Source organism: Dermochelys coriacea, chromosome 10 (assembly GCF_009764565.3).
Source record: "Dermochelys coriacea isolate rDerCor1 chromosome 10, rDerCor1.pri.v4, whole genome shotgun sequence".
NCBI classification, from domain to species: domain Eukaryota; kingdom Metazoa; phylum Chordata; order Testudines; family Dermochelyidae; genus Dermochelys; species Dermochelys coriacea.
Genome location: NC_050077.1, coordinates 62,714,911 through 62,737,666, shown reverse-complemented (window position 1 = coordinate 62,737,666; position 22,756 = coordinate 62,714,911). Strand labels below are relative to the sequence as shown.

General features: G+C 44.6%; 1 protein-coding gene across 20 annotated transcripts in view; it reads right to left on the bottom strand.

The window, feature by feature from the left end:
* Nucleotides 1-22,756, bottom strand: part of MYO5A (myosin VA) — a 203,691-nt gene that overhangs the window by 133,183 nt on the left and 47,752 nt on the right. The window lies entirely within an intron of this gene.

Genomic DNA, 22,756 nt, shown 5'->3' with positions numbered 1-22,756 from the left:
AGAGCTTGTCTTTTTCACCAACAGATGCTGGTCCAACAACAGATATTACCTCACCTTGTCTCTCTACAGTCTTAAAGTCAGCTGTGACCACTGATATATGGTGAACGGTGTTATCATACTTGGCATGACCATTGTTATAAGATGATGCTGTTCCAGTCATTTAAGTTTATTAGTTTAGCTGTCACCAGTTATGGAGCAAGCTAAAGCCCAGCTCATACTGAATCTCAAGTCCAAGCCATGTGATGCGTATGAATGGGGCTGAGCCATCTGATATGTTAACTTATTAATCTTTGAGGAACATGGCAAAGAAGGCAGTAGTGCTCAGCTAAGAGATTAATTCTTGGGCCTGAATATGAAAACTGGATCCTCTGTCAGTAGAATGGGGTTAGTGAGAGAGATTATCTGGTTTTATGGGCAATTAATGGAATGCTCTTGTAATGGGGTGGCACCCACCTCTCATGAGCGCCCCTTGGCCGAGTGCATGTGCCTGGACACTCTCTCTCTCTCTGGTTGAGGTAGATCTTCAGTGACTCAACCCTCTGGCTAAGTTACACTCAGTCGGTATATAAAAAAGGATCACAAACCCCTTCTGGGGTATACAGTCCAATAGGGGCCTATCCCAGTACCCCTCCATTGGTCTTTCTCTTCCTGCAACCCTCTCTCAGGCCTTAGGTTCTTTATTAGTCCAACAAGGTCTATCTCAGTACCCCTCAGATGGTGTTGGCCTGCAGCCCTCCCAGGCTCAAGTCCTTAAACAGTCCAATAGGGGCCTATCCCACTACCACTCCTCCGTTGGTCTGCAGCCCTCCCTGGGCTCAGTCCTTAATCAGTCCTGCACCTCCTTCTGGGCTAGCCTTCAAATAATCCCTCAACTCTGGTACGGTGCCGTGCCCCCAGGGTTTCTTCCCTGGAGACTCTTTGCCCTTTCTGTCCCCAACTCTCCAGTTGGCTCACTTAACAGTTAAGATCCCCTTCTGGGGTTTATCACTGTTCAATATTTAGGCCACTTCCCTAGTGCCTAATGGGGGAGGGGAAACCCAAGCTTGCCCACTACTCCAGGTCCCAGCCCAGGAACCCTATGAATAGCAGCTGCTGCTGCGTCCCCTTTAAGTCCACTACCGCTGCTACTGTTCCTTGGGCCATTTCCCTGCAGCCCCTTCACCTTCACCAACACTTCATTCTTACTGTAGGGCTGAAGTCTTGTACTCAGTCCCAATGGCCAGCCAAGAGCCCCTTCTTGCTTCCCCAGTCCCTGCTAGCAATTAGGGGGTTCTTCTTGCTTCCCTCCCAGCAGCCAGCCAGGAGTTCCTTCTTGCTCCCCTGGTCCCTGCAAGCAACTGTTCTGTCCGAGATCCTGCAGGTCCAGCAAAGAGCACGATCTTCACTCCTCTGGTTCCAGGCAGCAACTAAACTTACTCTAGCCCTGCAGCTCTTTTTATACTAGCCTGCTGGACCCTGATTGGCTGCTTCCTTGCAACCTCTCTCCAATTGGCTGCATCCCATACAGCTGCTCTAAGCAGCCTGGAAGACCTCTACTGCTCCATTCTGGGACAGGTGTAGTAAGACCACAAGGCCTTCAGATAACTAGAAGAAGTTGCAGAGAGTGATTTAATCTTTTTAGGCATCAGCCTGAATTATTTTTCGGGATTCTGACCCCATAAAAATACAAGCACACTTCAGATGCAAAATAAAAATGGACTTCATTACAGACTAGGTGAGACACCACCAGAGTTAGCAATGGGAATGAGAGATATTGAAAGTAGTTGAAAATTTTCAGAAAAGCCAGGAGATGGATTTAGTCATGGCAAAAATAAAACAAGTCCAGGACATTTCTGTAGTAAGGCAGGACTCTTAAGGAAGCAAAGCAGGTAAGATTATTGCCAAATAAAACAATAATACAAATTCTAACAGAAATTATTCTCACTGCACATCATATATAAATCAATGTTTAAAAACTAATCTGATTCTAAATATCAGAACTTAAATTACACTAGATACAATATATGGAAACAAGACACCTCATACTTCTTTTTAACCCCCCATCCCCCTTCTTTTTTTTTTTTCTTTTTTTGTAGAAAGTGTGATTTTCCCTGTCAGGGTTCTCTCCTCACTCTGAACTCTGGGGTACAGATGTGGGGACCTGCATGAAGGACCCCCTAAGCTTATTTCTACCAGCTTAGGTTAAAAACTTCCCCAAGGCACAATCCTTCCTTGTCCTTTGATGGGTACTGCTCCTACCACCAAGTGAGTTAGACAAAGATTCAGGAAAAGGACCACTTGGAGTTCCTGTTTCCCTAAAATATCCCCCCAAACCCCTTCCTGGGGAGGCTTGAGAATAATCTACCAACCAAATAGGTGAACAAGGTGAGCACAGACCAGCCCCTTGGGTTTTTAGGACACTAAAACCCAATCAGGTTCTTAAAAACAGAACTTTATTATAAAAACAAAATAAAAGAAGCACCTCTATAAAGTCAGGATGGAAGGTAATTTTACAGGATAATCAGATTCAAAACACAGAGGCTTCCCCTCTAGGCAAAACTTCAAAGTTACAAAAAACAGGGATAAACCTCCCTCTTAGCACAGGAAAAATTCACAAGCTAAAACAAAAGATACTCTAACGCATTTCCTTGCTATTACTTACTATTTCTGTAAGTTTAGATGTATCATTCAGTAGGATCTAGATTAGTTGCTTGGTCTCTCTCTTTGTCTCTGGAGAGAACACCAAGCCCAAAACAAAAACCTTCCCCCACAGATTTGAAAGCATCTTCTCCCCTTATTGGTCCTTTTGGTCAGATGCCAACCAGGTTATCTGAGCTTCTTAACCCTTTACAAGTAAAGGAGGGATTTTATGCTACCCTTAGCTGTAGGTTTATGACAGTCCCTATCATATGTGGTTTTCACATGCATGCAGCACCAGTAAATATCTGGGGGAGGGACCAGACTTTCTTTCAAGAGTGCTCCAAATTGCGGTTCCAAGGGAAAGGAATGCATGGGAACACCCAGACTGCCTTTGTGACAATCCTGAATGTGGCAACTATATTCAAAATTACTTTTATCCTCAACAAAGAATAAGTTAAAATGGTATGACAAAGACATATTTACCTCTTGGTGTCGGAACGGAATGAAAGGGGAAACATCTTTATTCATAGTGTGATGTTTAGTGACATTCCCTTGAACACTGTGGGTTCATTAACCACTTAAAATCAAGAGACTTAAATGTTTCTGTGGAAAAAGAAACATCCAGAATATTGACATCTCCCTCCATCCTATCCCAAAAAGAAAAGAAAGAAAGAAATTTCACCAACTACTCTTTTATCTTCCTCTTCTAAACTTAGTGACAATCTGCAAGAGAGGAGTGTTGCTGAGTAACTTAGGCCCTGTCTACACTGGCAAGTTCCTACACACTAAAGCAGCTTTTTGCGTTGTAACTCCCAAGGTGTACACACTGCCAAGCCACTTAGTGCGCAGAAACTGTGCAGTTGCAGTGCTGTAAAAAGTTCACCCCAAGAGGCTTTCTGCGCAGGGGTACAGTGCCATGGTACCAGTGTAGACACCCTGATCAATTACAGCGCTGCGACTGGCCTCTGGGAGGTGTCCCACAATGCCGGTTCTCGCCTCTCTGGCAATCAATTTGAACCCTACTGCCCTGCCCTCAGGTGACAAACCATCATCCCCACTCTTAAATTTCTTGGGCACTTTGGAAGTCCCTTTCCTGTTTGCTCAGTGACACGTGCAGTGGTCTCAGCGCATCTTTCCAGGTGACCAGGACTGCTCCAGGCACCAGGTGATCCCCCACTTGGAGCAATGCCGAGCTGCTGGACTTCATCAGCATTTAGGGAGAGGAGGCTGTCTAGTCCCAGCTGCACTCCAGACGCAGGAATTATACCACCTATGGATAGATAGGTCATGACCATGACTGGGACACACTGCAGTGCAGGCTCAAAGTGAAGGAGCTGCGGAACGCCTACCACAAGGTACAGGAGGCAAACCGCTGCTTTGGTGCTGCACCCACGAGCTGCTGGTTCTACAAAGAGCTGGACGCGATACTTGGTGGCGACCCCACCTCCATTGTGAGGACCACTGTGAATACTTGGATGGCTCACATGTCATTCGAGAGTGGATCAAGCCAAAACGAAGCCACGGAGCGGCTCTTAAACATATGGAGCACCAAGTGGACATGCTCCAGGAGATACTAGCACTGCAAACCGATCAGCTCCGCGCCCGCCCTCCCCTGCAGCTACTGTTGCAAAACTCTTTCCCATGCGCGCCCCCCAGACACCGCCAACACATTCTTATCAACCTCCTGGCTCCAGTCTGTACCCACTGCATTCCATTCCTGCCTTGTTGAAGTCCAGCCTTGTGGACTCCCAGTACCCACTGAAATCAACACACATCCCTCTGCAGTTTAATCTTGCTCAAGTACAGTACCTGCTGCACTGTACTCCAAAGGAGAAGGTTGGATATGGTACCTGGACACACACAAATCTTTAACTGTCTCAGAACCCCACCTCCTTCTGGGACCCTCCCTTCCCTCATGCCCCTCAGTGCTGATGTGTTTTTTTTTGTTTGTCTCTCTCCTCCGGTGGTTGTTTTTTAATAAAAGAATTGTCTTGGTTTGAAAGAAATCTTTATTCCATTAATTGAAAGCAAACAGAGCTCTGCAAAGCAACAGGCAGTTTTCTTACACCTTCATAGTGCACCAATCACAATCACCTCTTAGCATTACCAGCACTGCACTCCCGAGCATAGCACCAAATATTAGTAGCTTTAAGCTTCAAACTGCTGCCTCAAGGTATCCCTGATCCTTATGGCACCGTGCTGCATCCCTCTAATAGCCCTGGACTCTGGCTGTTCAAATTCAACCTCCAGGTGCTGAGCCTCAGGTCCAGCCCTGAGTGAAGCTGTCACCCTTCCCTTCACAAATATTATGGAGTTTACAACACTCAGCTACAAGCATAGGAATATTATCATCAGCCAGGTCCAGCCTCCGATGTAGGCAGCACCAGCAGGCCTTTAAACAGCCAAAAGCACACTCAACAGTCATTCTGCACTTGCTCAGCCTGTTGTTAAACTGCTCCTTGCAACTGTCAAGGAGACCCTTATATGGCTTCATATAAGGGTCTCCTTGACAGTTAAAGCCACAGCATTAACGGGTAGGCGGGGTCTCCCAGGATCACAATGGACATTTTGACTTCCTCTACAGTGATCTTCTGGTCAGGGAAGAAAGTCTCTGCTTGCACCTTCCTGAACAGGCCAGTGTTCCGAAAGATGCGAGCATCATGCACCTTTCCGCACCAGCCTGCGTTAATGTTCGTGAAATGCCCATAGTGATCCACAAGCACCTGGAGAACCATTGAGAAATACCCCTTCCGATTAATGTATTCGGTGGCTAGGTGGTCTGGTGTCAGAATTGGAATGTGTGTGCCATCTATCACCCCTCCACAGTTAAGAAAGCCCATTTGTGCAAAGCCATCCACAAGTCACGCACGTTGCCCAGAGTCATGGTCTTTTGGAGCAGAATGCGATTAATAGAATCATAGAATATCAGGGTTGGAAGGGACCCCAGAAGGTCATCTAGTCCAACCCCCTGCTCAAAGCAGGACCAAGTCCCAGTTAAATCATCCTAGCCAGGGCTTTGTCAAGCCTGACCTTAAAAACCTCTAAGGAAGGAGATTCTACCACCTCCCTAGGTAACGCATTCCAGTGTTTCACCACCCTCTTAGTGAAAAAGTTTTTCCTAATATCCAATCTAAACCTCCCCCATTGCAACTTGAGACCATTACTCCTCGTTCTGTCATCTGCTACCATTGAGAACAGTCTAGAGCCATCCTCTTTGAAACCCCCTTTCAGGTAGTTGAAAGCAGCTATCAAATCCCCCCTCATTCTTCTCTTCTGCAGACTAAACAATCCCAGCTCCCTCAGCCTCTCCTCATAAGTCATGTGCTCTAGACCCCTAATCATTTTTGTTGCCCTTCGCTGTACTCTTTCCAATTTATCCACATCCTTCTTGTAGTGTGGGGCCCAAAACTGGACACAGTACTCCAGATGAGGCCTCACCAGTGTCGAATAGAGGGGAACGATCACGTCCCTCGATCTGCTCGCTATGCCCCTACTTATACATCCCAAAATGCCATTGGCCTTCTTGGCAACAAGGGCACACTGCTGACTCATATCCAGCTTCTCGTCCACTGTCACCCCTAGGTCCTTTTCCGCAGAACTGCTGCCGAGCCATTCGGTCCCTAGTCTGTAGCGGTGCATTGGATTCTTCCATCCTAAGTGCAGGACCCTGCACTTATCCTTATTGAACCTCATTAGATTTCTTTTGGCCCAATCTTGCAATTTGTCTAGGTCCTTCTGTATCCTATCCCTCCCCTCCAGCGTATCTACCACTCCTCCCAGTTTAGTATCATCCGCAAATTTGCTGAGAGTGCAATCCACACCATCCTCCAGATCATTTATGAAGATATTGAACAAAACGGGCCCCAGGACCGACCCCTGGGGCACTCCACTTGACACCGGCTGCCAACTAGACATGGAGCCATTGATCACTACCCGTTGAGCCCGACAATCTAGCCAGCTTTCTACCCACCTTATAGTGCATTCATCCAGCCCATACTTCCTTAACTTGCTGACAAGAATGCTGTGGGAGACCGTGTCAAAAGCTTTGCTAAAGTCAAGAAACAATACATCCACTGCTTTCCCTTCATCCACAGAACCAGTAATCTCATCATAAAAGGCGATTAGATTAGTCAGGCATGACCTTCCCTTGGTGAATCCATGCTGACTGTTCCTGATCACTTTCCTCTCCTCTAAGTGCTTCAGGATTGATTCTTTGAGGACCTGCTCCATGATTTTTCCAGGGACTGAGGTGAGGCTGACCGGCCTGTAGTTCCCAGGATCCTCCTTCTTCCCTTTTTTAAAGATGGGCACTACATTAGCCTTTTTCCAGTCATCCGGGACTTCCCCCGTTCGCCACGAGTTTTCAAAGATAATGGCCAAGGGCTCTGCAATCACAGCCGCCAATTCCCTCAGCACTCTCGGATGCAATTCGTCCGGCCCCATGGACTTGTGCACGTCCAGCTTTTCTAAATAGTCCCTAACCACCTCTATCTCTACAGAGGGCTGGCCATCTCTTCCCCATTTTGTGATGCCCAGCACAGCAGTCTGGGAGCTGACCTTGTTAGTGAAAACAGAGGCAAAAAAAGCATTGAGTACATTAGCTTTTTCCACATCCTCTGTCACTAGCTTGCCTCCCTCATTCAGTAAGGGGCCCACACTTTCCTTGGCTTTCTTCTGTCAACACGAGTCCAACAGTCGACTTTCCCACTCCAAACTGGTTAGCGAACAATTGGTAACAGTCTGGAGTAGCCAGCTTCCACAGTGCAATTGCCACATGCTTCTCCAACGACAGGGCAGTTCTCATTCTCATGTCCTTGCGCCCTAGAGCTGAGGCAAGCTCATCACACAGGCCCATGAATGTGGCTTTCCTCATCCAAAAATTCTGCAGCTACCGCTCATCAACCTAGACATGCATCACGATGTGATCCCACTGCTCAGTGCTTGTTTTCCAAGCCCAAAAACGGCATTCCACAGTGGTCAGCATCTCCGTGAATGCCACAAGCAATCTCATGTCGTAGCTACTACACAGGATGAGATCAATGTCGAACTCCTCTTGCCTTTGTAGTTTAAGGAATAACTCCACTGCCATTCGTAACGTGTTAGTGAGAGCGAGCAGCATATTGGTCAATAGTGCCGGATCCATTCCTGCAGACCGAAGAGGCAGAGCACGCAATACACAAACTGTTGGAAGAAGGCGCCAAATGCGACGGAAGCACAGGGATTGCTGGGATAAGAAGCAATGCATCACTGCGCATTGGGACAGAACCCAGGATGCCCTCCACCTTCCCACAACTCTTAGCGGCAGAAAAGGAAGAGATGCTCTGGGGGATAGCTGCCCAAAATGCACCGATCGCTCTGAATGCCGTTGCAAGTGTGAACATGCTATTGTGCAGGCAGCTGACAGTGTGAAAACACAACAGTGGTTTCCCTTCAGTGCTCTCTGACCGGCACTGTAACTGCCAGCGCTGTAACTTTGCCAGTGTAGACATACCCTTAGACAGGGAATATGCTTTCAGCTCAAATGGTATGCCATGCCAAAGACAGGAGTAAGGAATGTTACCTGATAAAAGAAAAACCCAATAGGGTTTTGCATAATAGTGATGCTCTTCTCCACAGGTTGTAACAAGAAACTTGTTAAATTGCCCTGAGATTTTGATAACATTCCAGTCTGGTTGCTACAGAAAGATTCTTTGGCTACTTCCTTTTTATCCTAATCTTTGCTAATTACTTTGACATTTAATAAAGACATAGTAATCTAACAAAGGGCAGTCTTTCTCTAAATTGTAACCAGGAGCAGTAACTTTTTAATATCAAAAACAAATGTCTCCTTGAGACTCCATCTCCATTTTATGGGATTAGCTGAATTTTAGTGGTGTGATATCTTGATGTGCATACAGTCATAGAACAGACTGCAACTGTTCACTCCCCCATGATGACTAACATAGTCTCTTTATAAGGATGGACCTGACTCTATAATGGAATGGATTATGTATAGGCAACATACTCCAAGTGAACATGAACCTGTTTTTTTGTTTTGTGTTAAATTTTGCTAAACATAAAGATAATTCAGCTTTACTGTTCTAATCGGGATACTGATGTTTCTCCACTCAACAAGAGATGATCCGAACACAATACTGTGAACCAAGTGCAAAAGAAAAAATTAAATGGAAGGCAAACCACTTTAGTGGTAAATAACGAAGAGGACAGGTGACTGGTACAGAGCAATTCAGATGGTTTGGTAAACTAGATGCACGCAAACAATAAGCATTTTAACATGGCTAAATGTAAATGAATGTGTCTGAGAACAAAGAATGTAGGCCACACTTACAGGATGGGGAACTCTGTCTTGGGAAGCAGTGACTGAAAAACATTTGGGACTCTTATGGTGGATAATCAGCTAACATGAGCTTCCAGGGTCACACTTTGGCCACAAGAACTAATGCAATCCTTGGATGCATAAACAGGGAAATCTTGAATAGAATTAAAGAGAATATTTTACCTCTGTATTTGGTTCAGGCACAACCACTGCTGGAACAATGTGTCCAGTTCTGATGCATACAGTTCAAGAAGGATGTTGATAAATTGGGTTCAGAGAAGAGCCACAAGCAGGGCTGTCCCGGGGGCAGTGGGGGGGGAGGTGGCAGGTGGAAGTGATGTCACTTCTAGGACTGTTCACACCAGGGGCAGGTAAGGAAAGCTGGGGGGGTGGTGCCTCCCCAAGCAGCCAGGTGTGGCCCCACCCACATTCTGCCCCCCCCGGACACTGCTTTGGCCTCATCCCCACCCCCACCCCAACCCTCTGCCCCAGCCCTGAGCCCCCCTCCCCACTCCAAACTCCCCTAGCCCCAGCCCCACCCGCACCACCTCCATACTGGTGCACGTAACAAAATTCATTCCGCACATGGACGTAAAAAATTAGAGGGAACACTGGCTGTGATCCCCAGTCTGGCTGTGAGTTTCATAAGTTGATGATATTCAAGCAGTTATTTTAGCCAAGGCTGCCAAAGTTGACAGTTTATTCTTGATCCAGACACTAACAATATGCTTTCTTCCCAGCCTACCAAAAAAAGGCAGTTCTTACATTTTGGTATCATTTATCATAAATTTTTCATATTGAATCCAAATAAGTTGTGTATTTTTTGATGCATCATTTAAAAAAATAAAGTTGTTTCTTCTCAGTTGTCAGAGGTGTAGCAAACTATTCTGCTATTGATAGCTGAAGATCTCCCTTGGGGGTCACAGCATAAAACTCCCTCCTGCTGCAAGCAGATTACTTTAACGTGAGCTACATGGAAAAAATCATTACCAAGAAGCAGGTCAACTAGGTGGTGTTCCATTATGCCCACAGTCAAAACACTTTTCAAACCTTTCCACGGCACATGGAGTTTAGCTAGGAGAATGAGGAATCTGCTTTTGCCCATTCCCACAATCTCTGCCATTTGGCCAAGTAATATGCTGACCTTTGGGATAACACTCTGATTAACCAGAGAGATCTGGGCCCCTGTATCCCTCTACCCCAAGCATTCTCTGCCATTAATTATGGCAACCTTAACATACTCCATATCTGGTTCTGCAGAGGCTAATCTCATAAAACCAATATGATAAGTTCTAATCAACCTGGGGGGTTTGTGTGTTGAGGACAGCACAACTAACATGAGCTATTGGTTGCCTGCTTCCTCCTAGCGCAGGGCATTTATTCCTCAGGTGATCAGTGGAATTACACTTATAGCACCTTTTGGGGTCTTCTTTTTTTACAGGGGGTTTGGGATGAGAGTTAGAGGAATGGTTTTGGGGAGGTGAGTGCTCGGCCTCCCAGCCACCCTCCTTGCAAGAGATAAAAGGGGATCCTCTCTTCCACCAGCTTTAAACTCCTGTTTTGGTGGTTTGCTTTCAATAGATGCCTGGGTCTGTTCAAAGGCATCAGCTAGAGACGCCATCTCATCCACAGACATTACATTTTTGTCCCTTAGACACTGCTTTACATCAGCCTTACATATGCCTAGGAAATGCTCTTCAGCAACAAAATCCAACATTCCCTCAAAGCTTGTAACACCTTTGCCCCTCACCCATTTTCCTATCAAATCTTTCATTTTGTTCGCATATTCCCCATTACTCATACCAATATCCCTTTTAAGATTCCTAAATGTAACTATGTATGTTTCAGGGATAATCTGAAACCTTTATAAAACAGTGTTTTAAAATTTACCATAATCTAAAGCATCCTCTATGGGCATTTCGTTGAATACACTTAGAGATTTACCAGTTAATTTGCAATCAGGGTAGGAACTCTCTTGACATCAGGAATTTCATTCACTGCACACAGTCTTTCAAAGGTAGTCAGATATTCAGCAATATCATCGGTCTCCTGTACACAGGACATAATTGGTCCCAATTGTGGATTTTTGGAGTGATGGGAATTGCTGGGGTCGGTGGGTTCTTGCTCTGCTTCTCTAGCAGGTCCAGTTGGTGTTTTCGCTCGCTCTCTCTTTTTTCCCCGCTCTCTCTTTCCCTTGTAATTCTAGCCTCAACCACCTTGTCTCTCTAATATGCTGAGACCAGTACAGCTACAACAGCACTGCAAACTAACTTAGAATATGTTTTAACTACTTCTGCTAAACAACCTGTTCCCATTTGTATTTAGTTGTGACACTCTAAATGTCTTTCCCAGACCCGAAGAAGAGCTCTGTGTAGAGCAAAAGCTGGTCTCTTTTATCAACAGAAGTCAGTCCAGTAAAAGATATTACCTCACTCACCTTGTGGGTTGTCTCTCTAACATCATGGGACCAACATGGCTACAACACTACTGCAAACAACAAATATATAAACCACGCACAGCTAAACTAAGTCTCGTAACAGTTACAGAGCTAAGAAAAACAGTAAAGAAGTACTTGTGGCACCTTAGAGACTAACAAATTTATTAGAGCATAAGCTTTCGTGAGCTACAGCTCACTTCATCAGATGTAGCTCACGAAAGCTTATGCTCTAATAAATTTGTTAGTCTCTAAGGTGCCACAAGTACTCCTTTTCTTTTTGCGAAGACAGACTAACACGGCTGCTACTCTGAAAGAAAAATAGTGTCAGCCATTGAATTAAGAAGCTGCAAAATACTCCTACATACGGATTTTCTCAGTTAAATAAAATTCACTCGAATATATTGAGCTTTGCAGGATTGACACAAGTCTGCATATTTAGTAAGATATGAGGTTTCCGGATAGTCACAATAAAACAAAGTACCAAACTAATGTGCAAACATGGAATCTGGTGGGAACACAAAGACATTACAGAAAACACAGCCCAGAACAGAGTCCTATGGGGCTCCCTTATGATCTTGAATATGATTATTAATAGGAACATGAAAATCATGTTACAAATTAGTACTGAGAAGATGAGTCATTTGTTGCTTGTTTACCACCAATATCAGAAAATGCCACCAAATGCTTCAATCATTTGAAAAGGTCTCAAGGCTTATTCAATGTTATTAAACAGATGACAAACGTATAGATAAAGCTAACATAACCTCAGAACTGTTTAGACCTGAAGAGAATTAGCTCAGTGCTGTGATACCTAAAACTGAACTGCAATGTATCATCTAAATAGGGTTCAAAGTGACAGGACTGAAACCTGCAAAACACTTTCAAAAGATGAGCCTGGGAACTTAAATTCACAACTTTGTTAGACGGTAACAATCACGGACTGAATAGAAACACTGGATTTATGGCATTTAATAACAATCTGTAACCCACTAACAACCCTCCCTCCCCCAACACCTTCCTCCCCCTTTCCTCCCTATGACTGGAGAGGTGTTAACGGGACACTTCATCTTGAATGGTCTCTTGAAATATGCCTTAACTACTTATGCTAAACAATCTGTTCAACCTTGTATTTAGCAATGACACTGTTTCCGAGACCTGAAGAAGAGTTCTGAGTAAGCTTGAAAGCTTGTCTCTCTCACCAACAGAAGTTGGTCCAATAAAAAAATATTACCTCACCCACCTTGTTTCTCTGTATTTCAATAACATTTTCCAAATCTTTTGAATAGTGTGTGACCTGAATTATTTGCAAAACAACACATAAAAGTTATACTCTACACACAAAGTACCACTAATAAGTCATGTAATGAAAAGAGATACAGGGGCCATGAAATTAACAAACCATATGACGAACACAACATAGGAAGCAACTGTATATTTATTTTTAAACTTCAAAGTCGCTGCAAAGAGGAACTTTAAAAATAACAGTTGGAATCAGAAAGTTGAGGCCTGCAGTATTGTCACGTGGCTCACTCTCTAGGCACAACAATCTTCAAAGTGCAGCAGGGAACTTTTATACATGGGACCAGGGTCCATATGGACAGTTAGTGTTTGACGTGTTAGTCTGAGGTAGATTTACACCCTAGCTAGGTATGTACTAACTGTTCATCTAGACAAGCACTAAATAATTTAGAAATGAAAACATATTGGAACTACCGGAGAATAACTGTAAACTCCACAGAAAGAGCACCGGTGCTAGAACTTTGAACACAGAAGCCTGAAATCATCTCAAATTGGGCAGCAATTGCAGTGCTTGGCAGTAAAGGAACAGGAGAAAACAAAGTGTTTCTCCGGTTTATATTTCACAAAATGAATAGCTCTGAAAGAAGCATCATGCCAGGAACCCGTGTTCTCAGCAATACTACAAACACTGCTGAGATAGGATATGTAAGCTCCTGCCACCAGCAGAGAGCAAGAGGAAGCTGGCAGTAATCAAGGTTGGAATTTTCCTGCGCTGAGGTTCCATTCATGCATATGGTAGGATTTGCTTTCCTGTTGCTAGATGGTGACAACTGGCTTATACAGTATTATTCTGCAAGGTGGTATCATAGTCTTCTTCCCCACCCCCACAGCTATTCATAAGAGAACATCATCTTTTACCTTTCCAAGAATCAGCACCCCTCCTCAAAGCTGTAGCACAGGAAGTGATCACTTCAGAAAATTCTTATCCTGTATTAACTTATTGATCTTAGCAGAGGAGATTGCCAGTGTACCTACATGCCATTTAGTTTGTGTATATTTAGGGCCTGAGTATGCTAACTCTAATTACCACAGACAGTGGTTATTATGGGACATACCCATTGTAAGAGTCAGTAGGACTACACATCCTAATAAATTCTGGAGCCAGAAGTAAGCAACTGTTGCAGGACCAGGCCCTTATTGCCTCTGTTTTGAACACAGATTATATATTCATCATCTCCCCCGTCCTGTTCACAAAAAACATTTGAAACAAGATAACTAATTCTAAAACCATACAAGGTTCTTTTTGTACCTCCGTCTACAAAATATGTTATTAAATTCGTGCTTTTGTTCGTGGGGGAAAAAGAGGCATGATAATTTACTTGAAACATAACAAGAACAAATTAAAATTAAGGGTTCCTGACTTCAGACCAAAAGTCAATACTAGAGATGGGTTGAGCCACAAAGTTAGTCTCTGCATGCAAATCTGAACTTTACTGAAGTTAAGAAGTCGCTTGGGATCCAGTGATTTGGGTTAGCATATTAGAAAGATGATGGACACCTGCAAATTTCAGATCCAGAGCTTAAAATCTTTCCCAATATTTGAAAGTGTTTGGATTTGACCCATCTCTATTCATTACCATCTGCAGATTGTTCAGTGACTAAATGAAATAAGTTGATGGCTTCTGTACAATTCCTAGAGGACAAGGAGAACATAAAGAGGAAAGAAACAAAAGGGAATGGGAGGCTGGGATGAGAAAGAAGAGCAACCATTTTAAATTAAATTTTAAATTGGAACCTTTACAAAATTAAAAGAAAGAATCCTTTGATAATTTTACACAACTGAACTTTACAACAGCCTCTTTGAATATACAGAGTGTGTTCATTTCCAGAACCTCTAGGTGGGGTCAGTACATATGGTCATTTTGACCCGTTTCTTTAATCAGGAAATTTCATATTTTAAAAAATAATATAGTAATGAACTCTAACAACTATTCTGAAAATCCAAACACACAGAAGAGTCACCTACTATAAGACAGGCCCAACAAAGAAAGTAACAGAACACCACTAGCCGTCACCTACAGCCCCCAACTAAAACCTCTCCAGCGCATCAAGGATCTACAACCTATCCCGTCACCCTCACAGACTTTGGGAGACAGGCCAGTCCTTGCTTACAGACAGCCCCCCAACCTGAAGCAAATACTCATCAGCAACTAAACACCACACAACAAAAACACCAACCCAGGAACCAAATCCTGCTACAAATGCGGGTGTCAACTCTGTCCACATATCTATTCAAGGGACACCATCATAGGATCTAATCACATCAGCCACACCATCAAGGGCTCGTTCACCTGCACATCTACCAATGAGATATATGCCATCATGTGCCAGCAATGCCCCTCTGCCATGTACATTGGCCAAACCGGACAGTCTCTATTCAAAAGAATAAATGGACACAAATCTGACATCAGTAATCATAACATTCAAAAACCAGTAGGAGAACACTTCAATCTCTCTGGCCACTCAACAACAGACCTAAAAGTGGCAATTCTTCAACAAAAAAACTTCAAAAACAGACTCCAACATGAAGCTGCAGAACTGGAATTAATTTGCAAACTGTATGCCATCAGATTAGGCCTGAAGAGAGACTGAGAGTAGTTGCATCATTACAAAACCTAAACTTAATTTCCCCAATACTAATTTCTCCCTACTGTTACTCACACCTTCTTGTCAACTGTCTGTAATGGTCCACTCTCTTACCACTTCAAAAGTTATTTTTCCTCCCTTGGTATACTGCTGGTAATTGATTTATCTCATTAGACTGACCTCACACTTGGTAAAGGAACCCCCATCCTTTCATGTATTTATACCTGCTCCTGTATTTTCACTCCATACATCTGATGAAGTGGGTTCTAACCCATGAAAGCTTATGCCGAAATAAATTTGTGGGTCTCTACGGTGCCACAAAGACTCCTAATTTTTTTTAGAAGAGAAAATGGAGCTTCAGACTGATTTAACAGAGGCTCTCCAAAACAGGCTAAGGAATGCGTTAAAAACTTCAGGAATTAGACTCTAAAAATAAAGTCAATTCAAGTTCAGTCAAGATAAATATAAAATATAGAATGGTCACTTTGTTATGATTGCTGATGCTTTCAGAAAATATAATTTCATCAGATAAAGACATATGCCTCAGTCAACACACAAACTGATTTAACTTATTGGCACATGACACAAATATTACATTTCATTAGTACAGGAGTGAAAATCTCAGCCAATAGGAAGACATTAGTTCATGAGATTTTGACAAATTACACATTAAGCAGTAATAGCCACAACAATTAGATTTAGAAGTTCCCCAAGTTACACTGGGTTGTACACATCTAGCATGGAATCCTGTAGCATTTATTACCAAAAATTTATTTCATATTTGCCTGATTGTATCCTACTGCAGTACTTGAAATGATCACAAATTGGAAGCACAGGTTTCTGCCGGGTCTTAGGCCTTGTCTACACTACGAAATTAGGTCGAATTCATAGAAGTCGGTTTTGTAGAAAGCATTTTTATACAGTCAATTGTGTGTGTCCCCACACAAATGCTCTAAGTGCATGTAGTCGGTGGAGTGCGTCCACAGTACCGAGGCAACCGTCGACTTCCGGAGCATTGCACTGTGGGTAGCTATCCCACAGTTCCCACAGTCTCCGCCACCCATTTGAATTGGGTAGAAATCCCAATGCCTGATGGGGCTAAAACATTGTGGTGGGCGGTTCTGGGTACAAACCGTCAGACACCCCTTTCCTCCCTCCCTCCATGAAAGCAACAGCAGACAATTGTTTTGCGCCTTTTTTCCTGGGTTACCCGAGCAGACACCATACCACAGCAAGCATGGAGCCCGCTCAGCTCACCATCACCGTATGTCTCATGGGTGCTGGCAGATGCAGTACTGCATTGCTACACAGCAGCAGCTTATTGCCTTTTGGCAGCAGACAGTGCAGTATGACTGATAGCCATTGTCAACGTATTCCAGGGTGCTCTTTTAACCGACCTCCATGAGGTCAGGGGTGCCTGGGCAAACATGGGAGTGACTCAGCCAGGTCATTACCCTTTTAAGTTTCGTCTCATGGCAATTCAGTCCTACTGGCAGTCCTACTGCACCATCTTTTAATGAGCAGCCAGGGGACGACGATGGCCAGCAGTCATACTGCACCATCTTCTGCCGAGCACCCAGGAGATGACGATGGCTAGTGGTCATACTGCACAGTCTGCTGCCAGCAAGATGTATAAAGATAGATGAAGTGGATCAAAACAAGAAATAGACCAGATTTGTTTTGTATTCATTTTCTCCTCCCTCCCTCCCTCCCTCCATGAAATCAACGGCCTGCTAAACCCAGTTTTGAGTTCTATCCTTGAGGTTTTGAGTTCTATCCTTGAGGGGGCCATTCTGTTTCTTGCAAAGCCACCCCCTTTGTTGATTTTAATTCCCTGTAAGCCAACTCTGTAAGCCATGTGGTCGGTTGCCCCTCCCTCCGTCAGAGCAACGGGAAACAATCGTTTCGAGCCCTTTTCCCTGGATTGCCCGAGCAGGAGCAGACGCCATAGCACAGCAAGTATGGAGCCCATTCAGCTCACCGCAGCAGTTATGACCATTGTAAACACCTCGCGCATTATCATGCAGTTTATGCAGAACCAGCACCTGAAAAACCAGGCGAGGAGGCGACAGAAGCGTGGTGATGAGGACATGAACACACTTTTCTCTAAAACTGTGTTCCCCTACAATTTGGAGATCATGGTGTTAATGGGGCAGGCTCATGCCATGGAACGCTGATTCTGGGCCTGGGAAACAAGCACAAACTGGTAGGATCGCATAGCGTTGCAGGTCTGAGATGATTCCCAGTGGCTCCGAAACTTTCGAATGCGTAAAAGGGCACTTTCATGGAACTTTGTGACTTGCTTTCCCCCTGCCCTGAAGTGCAAGAATACCAAGATGAGAGCAGCCCTCACAGTTCACAAGCGAGTGACAATAGCCCTATGGAAGCTTGCAACACCAGATAGCTACCGGTCAGTGGGTAATCAATTCGGAGTGGGCAAATCTACTGTGGGGGTTGCTGTGGTGAAAGTAGTCATCGCAATCATTGAGCTGCTTCTTTCAAAGGTAATAACTATGGGAAATGTGCAGGTCATACTAGATGGCTTTGCTGCAATGGGATTCCCTAACTGTGGTGGGGCTATAGATGGAACACATATCCCTATCTTGGGACTGGACCACCAGGGCAGCCAGTACATAAACCACAAGGGGTACTTTTCAATGGTGCTGCAAGCACTGGTGGATCACAAGGGACGTTTCACCAACATCAACATGGGATGGCCGGGAAAGGTTCATGACGCTCGTGTCTTCAGGAACTCTGGCTGCAGGAAGGGATTTACTTCCCAGAACAGAAAATAACTGTTGGGGATGTTGAAATGCCTATAGTTACCCTTAATGCCCTGGTTCATGAAGCCGTACATAGGCACCCTGAACAGTAGTCAGGAGCTGTTCAACTATAGGCTGAGCAAGTGCAGAATGGTAGTAGAGCATGCATTTGGACGTTTAAAGGGTCGCTGGCGCAGTTTACTGACTCGGTCAGACCTCAGCGATACCAATATTCCCATTGTTATTGCTGCTTGCTGGGTGCTCCACAATCTCTGTGAGAGTAAGGGGGAGACGTTTATGGCGGGGTGAGAGGTTGATGCAAATTGCCTGGCCGCTGAATACGCGCAGCCAGACACCAGGGCGGTTAGAAGAGCACAACAGGAAGCGGTGCACATCAGAGAAGCTTTGAAAACCGGTTTCATGACTGGTCAGGGTACTGAGTGACACTTCTGTTTGTTTCTCCTTGATGAAAACCTGCCCCTTGATTGCCTCTAAATTCCCTCTAAGCCACGTGCCCTCCCCACTTCGATCACAGCTTTCTTGCAAAGGCAATAAAGTCACTATCATTTAAACTACATGTATTCTTTATTAATTAATTATAAAAATAGGTAGATAAGTCACAAGGTAGCTTGGGTGGTGTGTGGGAGGAGGGTAGGAAGGAAGGAAAAGGCCACTTTAAAACTTGTTGAATGCCAGCCTTCCGTTGCTTGGGCTGTCCACTGGGGTGGAGTGGTTGGGTGTCCGGAGCCTTCCCCCGCACGTTCTTGGGTGTCTGGATGAGGAGGCTATGGAACTTGGGGAGGACGGAGGGTGGTTAAGCAGGGGCTGCAGTGGCAGTCTGTGATCCTGCTGCCATTCATGAACCTCCATCAGACGCCAGAACATGTCCGTTTGATCCCGCAGTAGCCCCAGGGTTTCCTCATGTCTCCTCTGATCTTCCTGCCGCCACCTCTCCTCACTTTCATCGGCCACCGTCCTGTACTCTGCTATTGTGTCCCTCCACATAGCTCTGTCAGTGCCGGACGACTGCTTGAGCTCAGAAAACATTTCATCGCGGGTGCGTTTTTTTCGCCGCCTTGTCTGTGATAGCCTCTGGGATGGAGGAGGGAGGCTTGAAACATTTGCAGCTGCTGGAGGAAAAAAAGGGAGTGAAGATACATTTTACAGAACAATGGCTATACTCTTTCACGGTGAACAACACTATTCACATTACATAGACGTGATTTTGATACAAGGTGGCATTTTGTATCTTATATTGAGTGCCTGTGGCTTTGGTGTTAGAGATCATACACGCAGGGCCGGGAAACAGAATTCGGCTTGCAGGCAGCCATGGTAAGCCATAGTCTTTCAGCTTCTGCAACTTTCATAACAGTAGTGCCCTCCTTTCCCATACCAAGCAAAGCCCGTTGCGATGGCCATTTAGTACTGCGGTTTTCCTGTTAACGTGCAGCAGCAGAAACCAAATTAACCCCCTCCCCCCATCCAATTCTCGGGGATGGTCACTTTTCCCCTCCCGTTTCCCCCCCCCCCCCCCCCCCCGCCTGGCTGGTATCAGGGAAGATCCTGCTAGCCAAACGTGAATAGCTCAGCACCAATGCCGCCTGCCCCGTGTGTGGCTAACTACAGGGAGGGTTTCTTTTCAGCCACAGGCAAATAGCCCAGTAGGAACGGTCACCTCTGAATGTCCATTGAATTAAATTCCCCTATTTCAACCAGGTTACCATGAACAATATCACTCTCCTGAAGATAACACAGAGAGATAAAGAACGGATGTTGATTGAATGCCACCAAACACCGGGACCATACGCTGACAGCCTTTGTCATGCAATGATACCAGATTACTTGCTACTAGCATGGCGTGGTAAAGTGTCCTACCATGGACGACGGAATAAGGCTGCTCTCCGCAGAAACCTTCTGCAAAGGCTTTTAGAGTATCTCCAGGAGAGCTTCATGGAGAAGTCCCTGGAGGATTTCCGCTCCATCCCCAGACACATTAACAGACTTTTCCAGTAGCAGTACTGGCCACAAATGCATCCCAAGTCCTCAGGGCTACTTAATCATTAAAAAAGGCTTGCTTTTATAACATGTATTATATTAAAAAATGTACACTCACCAGAGGCCCCTTCTCTGGCTTCGTTGGGTTGGGAGGGTATTTCAGTCAGGGTGATAAAAAGATCCTGGCTATTGGGGAGAAGGTTTGCTATGTGCTTTCCCCAAGCTCATCCTCCTCCTCCTCCTCATCTTTCCCATCTGCAAAATCCTCAGGCATGGCGGAGAGTACTCCATCATCGGAGTCCACAGACGGGGTGGAGTAGTGGTGGCGGCCCTAGAATTGCATGCAGCGCAGCGTAGAAGCGGCATGTCTGGGGCTCTGTCCCGGAGCATACGTTTGATTCTTTGATTTTCTGGTATGCTTGTCTGAGCTCCTTAAGTGTCACACGGCACTGTGTTGCGTCCCTGATGTAGCCTCTGTCCCCCATGGCCTCTGAGATTTTTTTGAAATGTTTTGGCATTTCGTCTTTTGGAACGCAGTTCTGATAGCACGGATTCCTCTCCTCATACAGTGATCAGATCCAGTACCTCCCGTTCGGTCCATGCTGGAGCTCTTTTTCAATTCTGGGACTGCATGGTTACCTGTGCTGATGAGCTCGCTTGGCCAAACAGGAAATGAGCTTCAAAAGTTCCCAGGGCTTTTCCTGTACACCTGGCCAGTGCATCCAGAGTGCTGTCCAGAGCGGTCACAATGGTGCACTGTGGGATAGCTCCCGGAGGCCAATACCTTCGAATTGCGTCCACACTAACCCTAATTCGAAACGGCGACATCGATTTCAGCGCTAATCCCCTCGTTGGGGAGTAGTAAAGAAATCTGTTTTAAGAGCCCTTTATGTCGAAAAAATGGCTTTGTTGTGTGGACGGGTGCAGGGTTAATTCGGATTTAACGCTGCTAAATCTGACAAACTCATAGTGTAGACCAGGCCTTAGACTTATTATATACTTTAAATGAGCAGTCTATATGATGGCAAATAAATCACTAGGCTTTAGAGACATTCCATTGCTTAACAGGGAGGATTCACTGCTCAACAAGAAGATGGAATGAGTCAGTTTTATACTACTTTTAGGCATTTAAGATATATATGTTTTTTATATCTCAGTAGGTGAGCTCATCTAACGTATTATAAATATTTACTCTCAGCTATCATATTTGATATCATTCCAATCAACATTCTTGTCAGTGTCAACTCAACACCAGGGTTATCTGGTGGGAAATCCTGGTTCCACTGTCTGTGAGTTTTGCGATTGACTTCAAACAATAGGACCAGGATTTCACTACTGCCATATGTGCATCATTTAAAATCTAAAGCTCCATAAGTCAAGTAGCATAATTTAAGCAGTATGCCACTGATCAGATCTACTGAGTTTGTATTTAATACCATGTTCAGCAGAGAGTCTGAGAACTTAGAAGCAGAAGGAATAACTCACTGGCAGTTAATATGGGCACTGGAATTAAAAGCTGTCAATAAAGGAACAAATAGCTAGAGATAAAGAAAATAATTTGTTTGTATCTTCTTCCTAAACAATGTTGATTGTACACAGCAGAACAACTGTGTGAGGGGTGCACACGTACTTGTTACTAGATATCAGAAGTTATTTTACGTATCGCTCAGCAGGATGATCGCTTGGAGTTTCTAAGAATTTCAAGAATGAGAACATGGCTGCAGTTATTCCTGCCAACTGGAATTTTTGGGTGGGAAAGCAAAATATTCTGGTAAAATGCAAAGACCTAGCTTAACTAGTTATTTAGATTTAAGCCTTGAGTCAAGATCAGGCAGCTCCCTAGACATTCAGTACAGTAGCTCTGAACTTAAGTGAAAAGAAAAGGAGTATTTGTGGCACCTTAGAGACTAACAAATCTATTGGAGCATAAGCTTTTGTGAGCTACAGCTCACTTCACTGGATGCATACAATGAAGTGAGCTGTAGCTCACGAAAACTTATGCTCCAAAAAATTTGTTAGTCTCTAAGGTGCCACAAGTACTCCTTTTCTTTTTGCAAATACAGACTAACACGGCTGCTTCTCTGAAACCTGAATTTAAGGGCTGACACAGACATCCCACCTTACTGAAAAAATCAATGCCATAAAGTGAAGTGCCTTAATGGATTGGGCTATTGCATCAGTTGACAACACAGGCTACAGAGTTACCTGGTGCAGCCACATACGCAGAATTCTCTTCCTTTTCCCACTTTAAGGTGTCTAAAAAGAGTGCAATAACACTCCTGCAGCACTGCATTTCAAAAGATGCTACAACCGCAGAGAAGTTTATAGACTCAATTAAAATGTCTGCTGACCTGCACAGGCAAGATGATATTATTATCGATATTACGGTATCACATAGTGGCCCCAGTCATAATCTGGGGCTCACTCTGCAGGGTGATGAACAAACACAGATGAAGAGACTCGTGCCCCGAGAGAGTTTATGCCATTTTTACTCATCCTTTATGTAGGCAGAAACTCTTCATAAATGCACAATATTCATCTGATGCATTAATCCCAGTGACAGGGAGTACAGGAGTCCTACCCATGCACCGGCACAGAGAGAGTTAACTCCCTGCTCCACACTCTCATGCCGCACACAAGATAACAAACCATGTCTGGTGGCTGAGGGTCCAATTTCCCCCAACAGCTCTGTGGACATATGGAGAAATCAAGCACTGCTTCCTCCCAGGACTACAGGACTCC